The sequence below is a fragment of the Lates calcarifer genome, linkage group LG12 (genome assembly GCF_001640805.2).
Source record: "Lates calcarifer isolate ASB-BC8 linkage group LG12, TLL_Latcal_v3, whole genome shotgun sequence".
NCBI lineage: Eukaryota > Metazoa > Chordata > Actinopteri > Centropomidae > Lates > Lates calcarifer.
In genome coordinates, this window is record NC_066844.1 from 6860411 (window position 1) to 6874230 (window position 13820).

Genomic DNA, 13820 nt, shown 5'->3' on the forward strand with positions numbered 1-13820 from the left:
AAGCTTTAGATTATATTTAGCAAGTCCCAAGAAAATTTTAATAACTAACTACACAGTTGTATTGGACAGCATTACAATCAGCGGGTGTTCATGATATTGTGTGCATGTGTGTTGCTTAGCTGACTGATTATTTATTAAAAACATTACAAGATGCAGGGAAGAAAAGTGTAATTAGTTGGCTGTACCACCCCAGGCCAGTTGCAGGCAGTAAATATGCAACAGTAACATATAAACATAATTAAAGACAGTAATAATAAAAAGTTATTTGAAGCAGGAGTCAAAGGTCAAATCAACACATTCTAAGCTGAAGGAAATCATTTAACTTCATGTAATTATACACATGCAGCACTACCACAATCATACTGTTGATCACTGAGAGAGGATTATCAGTGAAAACATATACACAATATAACAAAAACCATATCATTCTTAAGATTTATATATTCTTAAGATTTCATGTCTCAAGACATGTTGCATTGGCAAACTGTAGAATTCATCATCTAATGATTACAAATGTTAAGACACCAAGAAAAACAAATCCTCCCCCCCGTTTCACCCCATTCTTTCTGCTGCTTCGCTCTTCTTTCAGGGGGATGAGAGCAGGCTTTACACAATTAAACATATCTGTATAGGGTCATACTCAAGGGGTTGGCACTTTTACTATCTGCAGTTGCTACGGCAACCCATTCTCTTTGCAAGTCTCTGGTGAACCATTCACACACACAGGAGCAGAGATACAGTCCCTGTCATGTCCAAAAGAGGGCGCTCACTTCTTTCAATAAACACATACCCTAAGCCAGGTTTTGAAAAAGAGAGCCACTCAACTGTAAAATTCTTGTGAATTATTTAAAAAACCATTGACCTAGTAATTATTAGGTCATAAGGAACTCCCTGTTTAATTTAGACATCTTCTATTTCTGTCTTCTCTTCATATACAACACTTATTACATGTCTGTCCATCTGGGAAGAAGTTCCTGAGATTCTCTCTTGTTTATATTAAAAAATTCTTCTTTCTGTTGGTTTTCCTCATCTGGGTCAGTGGCCTAAGGATATAATTGTATATTGTACAGGTTTGTGAGGAAAATGTGTAATTTTTAGCCCATACAAATAAAACTAACTTGACTTACCATGACATTAAAAACATTCAGTCATTTCACTGATCGCTGTGTGTAACCTGATCACCTTTATAGCAGTCATGTTATATTCTTATGTAGCAGCAGATAGGCAGAGTAGTCCCAGCCAGAGTTTGACTGTGGCAAAAGTAAAGAGCACGGAAATTCAGCTGTAGTGCTATATCTCTTAATATGGCAATCCCTGCTGAGATGTATGACACACAACCAAAGGCTATGCAGCGGCTGAGGTTTGTTTAATCGAAGACTGCAAAGATGTTGGCAACATTAACCTTTCGAGCACCTTTTTTCTCCAGGTAAATATGCACGTTAATGACTAAATAAGCAGGAGATTGTGTTGTTCTGCCCAAGGCCAGAATAGATTGTGCTTGGCTTCACACGTAAGAGAAGCAATTTACTGTGTTGTGATTTTCTGGGCTTAAAGTGACATTACCTTTTCTTTGTATGGAATCCAGAAGGTATCAGCAAGCAGATATAATCTAAGATCATTAGTTTCTAATATCAAATATTGCATGAAGTCAAATTTCAATGAATATTAAGGAGGAAAAAAAACAAGCATTTAAACATGAGTAATATCCATCATTCTTGTCAATCTGAAAAATCTGAATCTTTAGATATGTAATTATCAAACACCTATAACTCCTAGTGTACTTTAATCATATCAATATTTTATCAATCAGTTAATGTCTCAATACTTTTATATGCTGTTATATTTAATAAAAGGCTTTCATTGAAGTACATTAACCAAATATATGAATATATATTTTATGTTTGTATCTATTTAGGTAAGTTGCAATTCTTTCATGATAAAGGTATTTATGGATATTAAATGTCATAACCACCAGGGGCTGCTGTCATGCCAGTTACAACTGGCCCAAACACATTCAACAATCCAACAAAATAATGAAAAAAAAAAAACAAAAAGAATAGATACAGTATATCATGAATATATCTAAAAAAAACAAATATTATAATGTGATGATAAAGTGTAAAAGCACGAAAGATGTTCTTGTGCCTCATGGACCGCACCAGTATCAGGCTTAATGCACAGAGCATGTACCTGCAATTAAATTTTTCCTGCATTTATTTCAGGGTCATTTCAGAATATCATTGCAAAATATCCTGCAACAATGGGCAGAAACAAAAGACACACAAGGTTCTAGTGAGAAAAAGTGGACTGAGTATGCTTCCACTCTACCCAGTGGACACCCACAGAAAATGGCTATTTTTAGATCAAAGGTACATGTAACATCCATACTCTGTACTTTAGTGTTCATTTTTTGGATATTTGGCATGCCAGTAGAAGCATATATCTGAATGCCAACTATAGCACTATACTCTCTCTGTACACAGTTATTTACAAAGACTTGTGGGGTTGATATCTGCCATAAATAATCAGCTCTAAGTACTGTATTTTGTAATGGATGCTCAATATCAGTAACAATTTTAATTCTTATGTTGGGGCTGTGACTAACAATTAGAGGATTAATCTTCTAGTTGTTTTCTCAATCGTTTGTACCATAAAACGTGGTAATATCCTATTGCCCAACTTGATTGTCCTGTTTTGTCTGACCAAGAATCCAAAACTAAAAAAATATTCTAATTACTGTAATTTAAGACTGAAAAACACAATAAACTCACACTTGAGAACAAAAAAACTATAAAATTTTTGGCATCTTAGCTTGGTAAATGACTTAAACAAGTAATTATTGATTATTGAAATAGCTGCTGGTTAATTCTCTGTCAATCCACTAATCAGTTAGTCAGCTGTTGCAGCTCTAGCCCATGCGGCATTTAAAATAAAATTAACTTTGACACAAATACAGAATTAGGCAGCCTGCTTTATAAAGAACTAAAGATTCATTTTCACAATTGGGGAATAATAATGCCAGAAAACCTATTGATCTAAAAATAAGAAATTATTCATGCTTTTTATGAATGGTTTGTACTGTGTATGCTGGTTCTACATCTTGGTCACATGGTCCTACAGCAGTGTAGTGGTAATGACATGTATTCTTCAGATGAAAATATTCTTTTTCCCTGTGCACACACTGTGTCATAGATATAATTTGTACTATAGCCAGACTCCGACTGCTTTTCGAGTTCAAAGGTTGCACCTGTGACAACTGTCAGCCAGTCAGCATCTCGAAAAAATATATCACTCACACATGGAGCATATGGGCAATCTGCCTGCCCTTGGTTGGCCTGTTTCATCTTTGTAAAATATTGCTTCAAACAGACGATGACAAACTGATTCATTTCTGTGACTTCCAACTTGTGGGTGTGTTAGACAGTCAGAAACTCAATTTTATATAATCAAATGTCAACAGATAGTCTGTATGTGCCCAGAGTTCAATATTAGATGACACAGATGCTAATGAAAAGATGCAAGACAAACATCATAGTTCCAACTATTAGATTATTATTTATATGATACTGAGGGACTTCCACGTCTCTCTTCTTCTTCCTCCCTCTTCTTCTTCCTCTTCTTATCACCATTGATATTCTTTATGTGAAAACTTTTAAAGCAGCTACTCCTTAGTCAGCTTAATTCAACATTTAGTGAAGGAAGTTATTTAAGGCTAAATTCTCTGTCACAGTTAAGTCTTGGAAAAAGAGGTAAAGGGTTCTTCATAAGGGAAACCAAACCAGGTCAGAGTTGTCATGAGCAGAGGGTCGCTCTAAATCATATAAACGCTGCAGGAGCTTTTGGCCTTTTAATGAATCCCATCAATAAAACAGTGACCTCAGAATTTACATTTTGAATAATTCCCATATTGTATCCATGAAATGAGAGACGTCTGGGGGCAGGTGATTATGCCTCAGTGGCTAGTCTTTTTCACTGGGATTTTTACTAGTGACTGGAATTAACATGGCTTAAATTCTCTCCGCCCCATAGCTAATTGAAACAAGTAATCTCCAGAGTTCGCCTTGCACACAGGGACGGGGAGGACTCAGTGGCGTAACTTGTTATCCTCGGAGCAGACACATTCAACAAGACCGTCTCCCAGTGCACTGCAGCAGAGAGCAAAAGCAGGAATGGGTCTCCTGGTGGAAATAACTTTTGTATCCATTCTCCACAGCTAAATAATTCACTTATTATGCTAACTATGCTAAACAGAAATAGAACACTGGTTTGAGGAGCTGACAGATGGAAGAACGCTGATGCTTTGTGGGGTAATAAAGAGATGTAAAACATTCTGTTCAATAATGTGCACAAGTTAGTTCTGTGATATTTTTTTTTTTTTTTTTTTTTGTGCATTACTTATAAGGTTCCCTGACAGCTCACAAGACTGTCAGTCAGTCTAGTTGTGTAGCTAGTATTTGCTCCAGCAGAGGTGGGGATGAATATTCAGAGGCTCAGCTGCCTCAGAGGCCCACAGAGACCTGACACACACCCCTCCGAGGACCCCCCCCCCCTAATCTCTCCCCTCCCTCATCTCTCTACACATGCACACACACACCCCTCCACTTTCCCTTGATGTGGTGGAGTCAGTCCAACACTCCACAGGTGTGACCCACTCAGACCTGTGAAAGCCTCCACACACCACTCGGCCCTGTGATCAGGAAGGCAGAAAGAGCAGCTGCGCCTATACAGGAAGCCAAGGCAGAACTATCACCACGAGCCTTTCCCTTTGGACATCATGGAAAATTAATCAACCCCCTTCTCCTGAGACTGCAGGTTACACCCATGCCACAGTTCAACTGATAGATGAGGGAGTTCTTAGTCTCTCCACAACACACTTTGTCGACTTTTGAAGGTTAACAGCCGAAAGATGGGTCCATCAAGCGCATTAGAGTCTCAAATAATAACACTCCATGCTCGGTTTAAAACTAATTTCTCGCTTTTTTGCTGGATAATGTTGGACATATATAGGCATGCCTTTGGACATGATTTCATATGTTCTGTTGCAGGATGTGGCTGCTGTCAGTCATTGCAAAACACACACACACACACACACACACACACACACACACACAAAACCTGGAATCTAGATTGAGTTTTCACACTCTGTGATTGGACTTGATATATTCGTCATGGTCTACGCACAGCATCCCAAGCGCTGTGAGACTCAACATACTGCATAGGCTGCAGCACCTGTAACGTGTGTGTGTGTGTGTGTGTGTGTGTGTGCTTGTCGACCCAGAAGCATCATACTTGAAATGATGACACCATATCTTCTGTTGTCACCGTGGGAATTGAATTGATTGCGCGTTACAATATTGCAGATAATTTGATAGTCGCAGAATATCATTGCATTAGACATAACTATATTAATTACTGGGTAAAATAGAATTGTTGCATCTTGTCTTGCCAGCCCAGATCATCTGCTAGATATGAGAATGTGTCTCAGAAATAGAGTCTTTAACTGTTCTAAATTGAGAGTTATTTAAAAAAAAAACAAAAAACATGACTTTAATTAGACTTAACTGCAGGCAGTGTGATTTCTCTGATTGTCTCTCACTTCGCAGAAGAAAATAAATGTGCAAAACACCCGACTCTGAAGTCTGTGCTGAGAGGTAAGACAGCAAGCGGCCAAATCGACGCTAAGATTAAACAAATGGAAGCAACGGCTGTATGTCACACTTTGACTAGCCTATACAGTGCGCAGCCACTACCACAGCGCTGGTGGTAGCCTATTACATGCTGTAATCTGGCATTCACACCTTTTCTCTCCCCCTTCTCATTCATTGATGGTGCATTTCTTCCCTGATAAAGGCGGTGTGCTGCGATGCATTTAACATCAATCACATCCAGTGCACGGGGCGCATATAGACTTCCGTCTATCAGCTGGAAAGTGTTCTTCGCCTCGGGTGTGGGATATGTGCTTCTCTGCTCTATTATCCAGTAAAACGTAGAGAGAGAGCGAGAAAAAAAAATCCCATCTCATTCCTCTCTTCGTGGGAGCTGTGTTAGTGAGCGGCTTTGTTAGACGTTTCCATTTATTTCCTCATTCGCACACCCCAAAGTTGGGACATGAGACTTTTCAGTACCACTTTTTCCGTGGACAGCGCTCGCAATGATTCCGGAGGATCGTCGCAGCTTCGAGATGCATGTGGATTCCTTTTGGATACTACTACATTCAGAAACATTGTTCACGTGTTGATTTAAAAAAGCACCAGAATTGCAGTGGAAATCCTCCCGTGCGCGTCTTTAAACACCCAACGAGATACGAGGTTTTATTTTATTTTTATTTTTTTATTATTATTATTTTTGCTTTGGATATGGGTCACTTCTAGTAAAAGGATTCTTCGTTTGCAAGAGAAAGGGGTAAGTACAGCCACCCAAGCTGCAAAAATGGGTCATCTGCGGTGATCAAATGTTTAAAAAGAAACGTCGTGACAGTAATTTACTTAATTCTAGTCTTTAAGATGGAGCATTGAAAAGATACTGACAACTAGGAAACATGATACAAATCTGAGGATGCACGCAAAACATCTCTTCTCGTAACTTGCACGTTCCATTGCTGCTAATACTTAAATTAATCAGTGATTCATAATGTCACTTATGAAATGACAGTTTTGAAAAGTAGATATATATGTGTGTAGCCTCTAACAAGGAGTGCAACGCCCAGAACTGTGCTTGCATTGATTGTTTTTACGCGTTAAGGCGCAGCGTTTTTGTGTGGAGCTCTGTGCCTTTGCTGCGCTGCAGAGACGCCTGAAGTCTCACAAAATAAGCCTGTGATAAAAGAATGACTCAATATCCCAAAATGCTACAGCTACGGGCTTTATAAATGTAATTATAGGTACAGCTTTGGAAGCGCAGACTGGACAAAACCAAGGAGAAATCTTCTCTTCAGTATGAGCCGTGCCAGTTTGACTCTGAATAGCAACAACAGGATGCAAACAGCTCCCCCACATTTATCCCATACCCCACCTCTCTCTTCGTGTCTCCCTCTCAGCCCCTGAAACAAGTTGAGTCACTCAGGGAGAGCACCCTGGCTGGGTGGCGTTGTGTGTGTGTGTGTGTGTGTATGGGTAAACGTTGTGTGAACCATCGATTGTCACTCACTGTGCTGTGCAGATGTTGCAGCCTCCTGGCAGTGGAAGAGAGCTTGGAGACAGCATGGAACTGCTGATGTGAGACTGCTACTGTGGACCCCAGAGCAAACTCTAATAGGTTACTTAGGCATGCATGGTTGTTACTGCAAGGCCATTATTTTGTTGACAGGGATGTATATTATGCTTAATTTGCATGTACACTGTCTGTTGGCATCAAAAGCACAGAGGCTTGGAGGTAGTGGTCAAGGTTCATAAGACAAGCAGAGACACCTGACTCATGAAGACGCAATAGTATTAATACAGCTTCCATTTCGGGCTGCTCCCTCAGGCCTTTTTGTGGGGCCAGAGATTAGCTTTGTGCTATCTCACTCTCATAGCTTCAATTCATGGTGGGAGAGGGAGGGGGGTGCTATGATTACAGCCAAATATGCCATTGTCTGCATTCCTTCTGAACTTACAGCCAAGAGGGGAAATGTTCCTCATATCAGTGGGTAATTATCTCAAGATTCTGACTCAGCAAAACAGAGATTTTAATTCAGCTTCATCCAGCCCCTGAGCTCCCACGAGATAGATTTTATGTCTTACATTGGGGTTATTCTTGTTGGCATGTTCTTCACAACTGCAGTGACTGATAGCCTACCTGGATCTAGCTACAAAGCATGCTTAAGAAATCTCCCCCACAGGGAGACTGGGAGGAATACTGGGTGTGTAGATTGTGGCTGGGAGAGAGGTGCAGGGCTTATTCAGGCAGCCTTAGATTTACTTTTCCAAGCTTTGCCTGGCTTATCTTGTCCTCCGAGTTAGTTTAGCAAGTGCAGACTCAGCGTAAGACCCCTGGTTTGCCAGCTGCTAAGTTCTCTTTAATATGTCATGGGCCAGAGTGTAAGCAGCTATGAGGAGATACTGTAGCATTGCCTCATTCTGTGCTTAATAATACATGAGGACTCACCAGCTTACTGTAGATTAGCTTGCCCAGAGAATACAAATGCTTCTTTACATTTCAGTCTGTTGGCAAAGGGGTCATATAATGAACACGTCACATTCACTTGATGGAAGCCGCGATGATCAAAGTGATTGGAATCATTTCAAGAGGGGGTAGGGGTGGGGGGGTGAGCCTGTTCTCCACTCTGCAGAGAGACACTCCACTATCCACATCTTTTACTGTAGCTGCCGCACAGATCCAAGAGCAAGACTGCAATAAACAAACGTGTGCACTGTTTCCCAAAACAGACCCGTGGTTAAATTCCCGACAGACCTCTGTTGTTCCCCTTTACAAAGGCTTGTGTGCTGGAAGTGTGCACACGCGGTGTTACAGAGCCCAGGTTCCAGCTTCATTCTCCTCCCGGCAGACGCCATCTGCTCGCTGGGGAGGTTTTCCAAACAATTCCATAGTAAAGACAGGGGAAATGAGAAACATGGCCACATTACAAACACAGCATGCTCAGTTTTTTCCCCCATATAAATCGACAAAACGGGGAAAATACCAAAATAAATACATGACTAAATAAAAATCCATTCATGCCCTCATGTTGCATTTTTATATGTAAGCATGTATACACACAGGCACACATGCACAGAGATGTAGACAGTATTCCCCTAGTGACTTCCTTACATGGGTAATTTGTGAGATTTCCAAGGATACATCTCACAATTGGGAGACTGCATTTGTCTCCCTCTGAGGAGACATATATTAAGTTTTTAAGTTATGTTAAGATATTTTAAGTTTTTATGTTGTATAAAAATGTTTTTAAATAGATCAAAGTCCATGATATTTAAGCTAAAGGATACATGATGTGTACAAATTATATCAGGAGGCGTTCATGAAGACCATTTATTCTGTATTGGGCTATAATGGTCCACTGACACTCACTGAGAAGATTGTATATTCTTAGGTTGATAGATGGAAATTAAATGTTTGTCCTTGTAACAGGATATCACATAAAAACAGACGCTATTATCTCTTGAGGTTATATGGTTTAATTTTCATGCAGTAGGTTGTAAATTTAGAATAAAGCAACAGGTAGAAATTAGACAGTCACATAGCATTTTAATGTTGGTAATACATCTTCTGAAGTAATTTGCAACCAAATACAGACTTCCATTGACTAGTATGAATTTCACACATAACATGGATTCTGTCCTTATTATATTCCTGACATGTCGTTAATTGTGAAATAGTGTGTAAGAACAACTGGATCCCAAATTTATTAACAATGAGGAGAAAACAACAACAGAAAGCTCCAGAAGAGCGATGCTATGTGTTTCCTGAGTCATCATACACACATATTCTTCCTAGGGCACCATTGTGTGAAATGGAGTGTGATATGAGTGCACTTAACATCCCTGCAGTGGATTATACACAAAATCTTACACTAGGGTTCGAGAGCATCTTGCCTCTCGCCTGTGAATCTGTCATCAAGTTACATTCACCTTTACTCGAGTCCATTAAATGTTCCCCACATGCCCTGGTCCATTTGTTTCAATCAATCCATGCTTGGAGTTCCAGACCAGACTGAAATAATATAATCAAATAACTCTGAAGGTTTACCTTAGCTTTCTTGGAGCACCACACAGAGTTGACATCATTAGGGTCTGATAAATTGTCCATCACCAAAAAAGTACCTAAATTCGCTTTCAGGCTGCCTAAACTTTCTCCCACACCTTACTTTGCACTTTATTGCAACATCCACTCATTTATTGTAATAAATATTATATCTGTTATATTGATAGGAGGGAAATGTTGCTTTGTAGTGCTTTAATGTACAGGATGAATGTTGATGTGAAGATTCCTCTGAAAGCACTTTGACACTCATAAAAGCAACAGTAACCACTGTATCATGTATTTTGTTGGCAGTTTTGTTGTTTGTGCTGTAGTTTTCATATTAATTTGACTGACTGGTCAAACACAGACTTGATAACAATCAGTAGACCACCTACAATTGAAAGTCTTGGGATGCTGATATCAATTGTCTTTTTTTCCCCAGCACTATTTAGTCTGGAAGGGCAGCAGCCTTTACAGGTGTGGTGAACACACATCTCTCATTTATCAGTTCATTAAAAATAATGTTGATTTAGAAAATTGTTTCAGCATTGTATCTATGAAGTCACAATTTCCATTAATATGCTACTAACTGAGTTCCAGCAGTTATACTAATATTGATTTGGCAAAAAGAAAATGACTTGAGAACATGAACATAATATGTTTCACTACAGGACTGATGTAGTTGATTGGTTATCCACACATTTATGATTAAATTGAAGTACTGATGTTGACACAGATTATTCTGTCAGATTGGCCAATTTGACCCAGGAGCTGCTATTTGCCTTTTACAGCTGTACAACAATGCTATCATATTGGATGATAACATTCTTAGTGTAAAGATAGATACATAGTACGTATAATACATACGTAATTTCCCCGAGGGAGTCATCCCAAAGGGATCAATAAAGTCCGTCTAAGTCTAATAGTGTATTAAAATAAGAAAATGAAAAGGGAGAAAAGAAAAGTTGCATGAACCCTGTTAGTCTCTTAGTCTGTTTCCTTCAGTATAAAAGACAAGCAGTTCTTAGTGCACCAGTGTACAACAGCTGTACAGGGAACCACTGGACCTACATCATAGAACAAAAGAGGTATCACTCTTTCCCTTTCATTTACTTTTTCCAGCCGTAAGTGGCTTCAACAGAGCAGAATTCAGTGGAGAAAAATACTGCATTTTGAGTTAAAAGGGACAGCCAAGATCAGAGATACAGCTACATGCTCACAAACTATTTGGATAGCTAGTTGTATTCATGTGCCCACAGGTCCATAATTGCTGGAAATTACAGTTACATAGTCATCCTTCCTCTCAGGAGGCTGTCAAAAGCTTCTGGAACCATGACTTAGGAAGCACTAAGTGGTATAGATAGCTGAGACAGGTGGATGGAGTGTTGGGTGCTCTAAAGTAAAAAAGAAAAAAAAAAAAAACACCATTTGTTAATTAAATCAATCCTCAAGTCCATTTCTCAAATCAGCTTCTTACTAAGAGTAAAAGGACAAAGAGATTTTCGCCATAGTTCAAGCAATTGTTATTTCAGATAATAGGTTTTAATGGTTTTAAAAGAGAGTTGGTCATTTTCACATCTGGCAGATACAGAGAGTAACAGTAGTATTGATTAGGTTTCTGGTATTTCTGGCCACCTGGTGAATTTAAGTTCCATATTCAGCCTCTTTTACCTCTGTTTTTGGTCTCTATCAACTCCTGAGGTACTCTTTAGCCCAGATGTGTCAAACCCAAGGCCCGCGGGTCAAATCCGGTCCGCTACATAATTTTATATGACCCGCGAGAGCTTCCAAAGACTATGATTATCATAAATATACAATTTTCTGCTGCTTTACGTAAGTACAGTGAATGCATCTCGATTCTGTTACCTGTGCAATGACAGCATCTAGCCACTGGATGGCAGTGTCTCAATATCAGCCATTTCCTAGAGTTGTTTTTAGTCAGTGATGGGGTTGAGGGGAAAAAGTTAATTGTCCTGAAATGTTAAAGAGAAAAAAGTTGATGCAGACGGAAGGCAATATAATGAGAGATGGGAAAGCGAATACATGTTTGTGTTTAATGGAGACAAGCTGGTATGTCTTCTTTGCTACCGGGCAGCGGCAGTGTCCAAGGAATACAATTTATGTCGAAGCTTAGACACCAAGCATGGAGCTATGTATGCTAACCTTAGCCAGCAAGAAAGGCACCAGAAGGTCCAGGAATTAAACAGCAGCCTGCATTCTCAACAGAACATGTTTGCAGAAGTTACAGCAAAAAACAATGTAACGGTGAAAGCCAACTTTATTGTGGCTGAAGGAATTGCCCCGAGGCTCAAAGTGTTTTTCAGAAGGTGCATTTTTAAAGCAGTGTTTGCTGAACGTATGTGACCAGAGAAAGGCTTTTCACAATGTTAGCTTGTCGAGAAACGCTCCGACAGACGGGGAACTAGCGGAAACTCTGGCTGAAGAAGCGCGCAGTTCTCTGGCTTTTTCATTAGCCATTGACGAAAGCACTGACAGTACTGGTACAGGCAATTTTTAAGAGGCCTGAAGGCGGACCTGTACGTGAGTGAGGAGCTCTCGGATGCGGCGGCCATGCACGGGACGACAGGGGGAAAGAGACATCTTCAGTGAGGCGGAGCAGTCCGTAAGTAAAATGAAATTACTCTGGGAGAAGTTGGTGGAGCTTATTACCAATGGCGAGCCTGCCATGTGTGGTGAGGGAACTGGCTTGGTTTGACTGGTGAAAGTGGAAAAAAGCAACTGCCCCACACCCCTGATAACCTAACTTTCAAAGCTAGTTATTGATTATTATTAAAACTAATAATAATTGATTGCAGGGACAATTACGTAAATGAGAGAATAGATACATTTATGTAGTCTTACAGTTAGAACTGGCTCTTATAGGTCAACCACAATGCTGATGGCCTGGGATGAAATTGGGTTTGACACCCCTGCTTTAGCCCCTGAATGCTCCACTGTTCACCAGCTCATTGCTAATTATGTCTGTCTGTGGTTTGGTGCTGAGCAGGTAGTGTACAGAAGGGTTTTAGATCTTTTTAGCTTTCAACAGCTGCCTGTGGCCTTAAACAATGCTATGAAAGTGGTGAGACTGAACCAAAACACTTAAGTCATGGAATGGAAATCTAGAACAAATCTTTTGAAAGGATGCTAAAAAGCTCCTTAGAGCTTAGAGGTGTTCAAGAGACTGTTATAGTTATCTAGGTTCTTCACCACAAGCACACACTCACATACAAGTTGTCATCTGATCCATTGTTAATATAAAAATACTGGTAACACTTCACTTTAAGATTAACCAAAAATATTGATTATACCTGTTCCAATTTCAATCTGATAAATAATTGATATATCAGTTATGAATTTGCACCAAAAATAGATTTTCATGAAAGACAAAACTGAGATTAAACTAAGAGTTAATTGAACCAACATGTGAACAGACAAACCTGTGAGGACTGAGCTCTTCACCATACAACAAACCAAGTAAAGTCACTGCTGATGCATCCTTTCCTACGTCCCATAGCCCTCAGCTCCCCTTAAGTTCCCTCCAGGCCAACCTCCAAGCCACCACCTCTCACCATTCCTCCCTGCCATGCATTAATAAACCGCATTAACATATAGACACAGGCACTTCCAAGACAATATATATTAACAGGCAGCACCTGATTGCATTTTTTCTTGACATGAAATTATGGCTGCCATATTAAAAAAGAAAAAAGAAAAAAGAGAGAGCTGCAGACTCCTGGGTTGAACTGATTTCACACTTCTTTTCCACCCCAAGAGTGACAGTTACAATGATGCCAGAGTTGAGAGCCTTGGCTGAGGATGAGAGCTCTGACAGCACCGATGTTACCAGTAACTGTTGCCTCCTATTTTCCAAACTATCACCTGTGATTTCTTTTCCTGCTATTCACGGATGGTTGTGTAATGTTTGCTGATGTCAGTGCTTCTCCTGTATTGCACCTGCATAATGAAATAATAGAAAAAGAAGCTGCTGTCATGTACCAGCTACCATATTTAGATGTACCTTTATCTCTCTCCACTTTTCCACCTTTACAACACAGGATAGATAGATAGATAGATAGATAGATAGATAGATAGATAGACAGACACTAACTGAGTGCCTCAGTACTTTTCTTTTAGTTTAG

General features: G+C 39.7%; 1 protein-coding gene across 1 annotated transcript in view; it reads left to right on the forward strand.

Moving 5' to 3' along the window:
* The first annotated feature begins 5845 nt into the window (after positions 1-5845).
* Positions 5846-13820, forward strand: part of LOC108888091 (metabotropic glutamate receptor 4) — a 153544-nt gene continuing 145569 nt past the window's right edge. The window contains exon 1 of the mRNA XM_018683907.2: positions 5846-6402. The gene's annotated coding sequence lies outside the window, so the exon portion shown is untranslated. The remainder of the gene's footprint in view (positions 6403-13820) is intronic.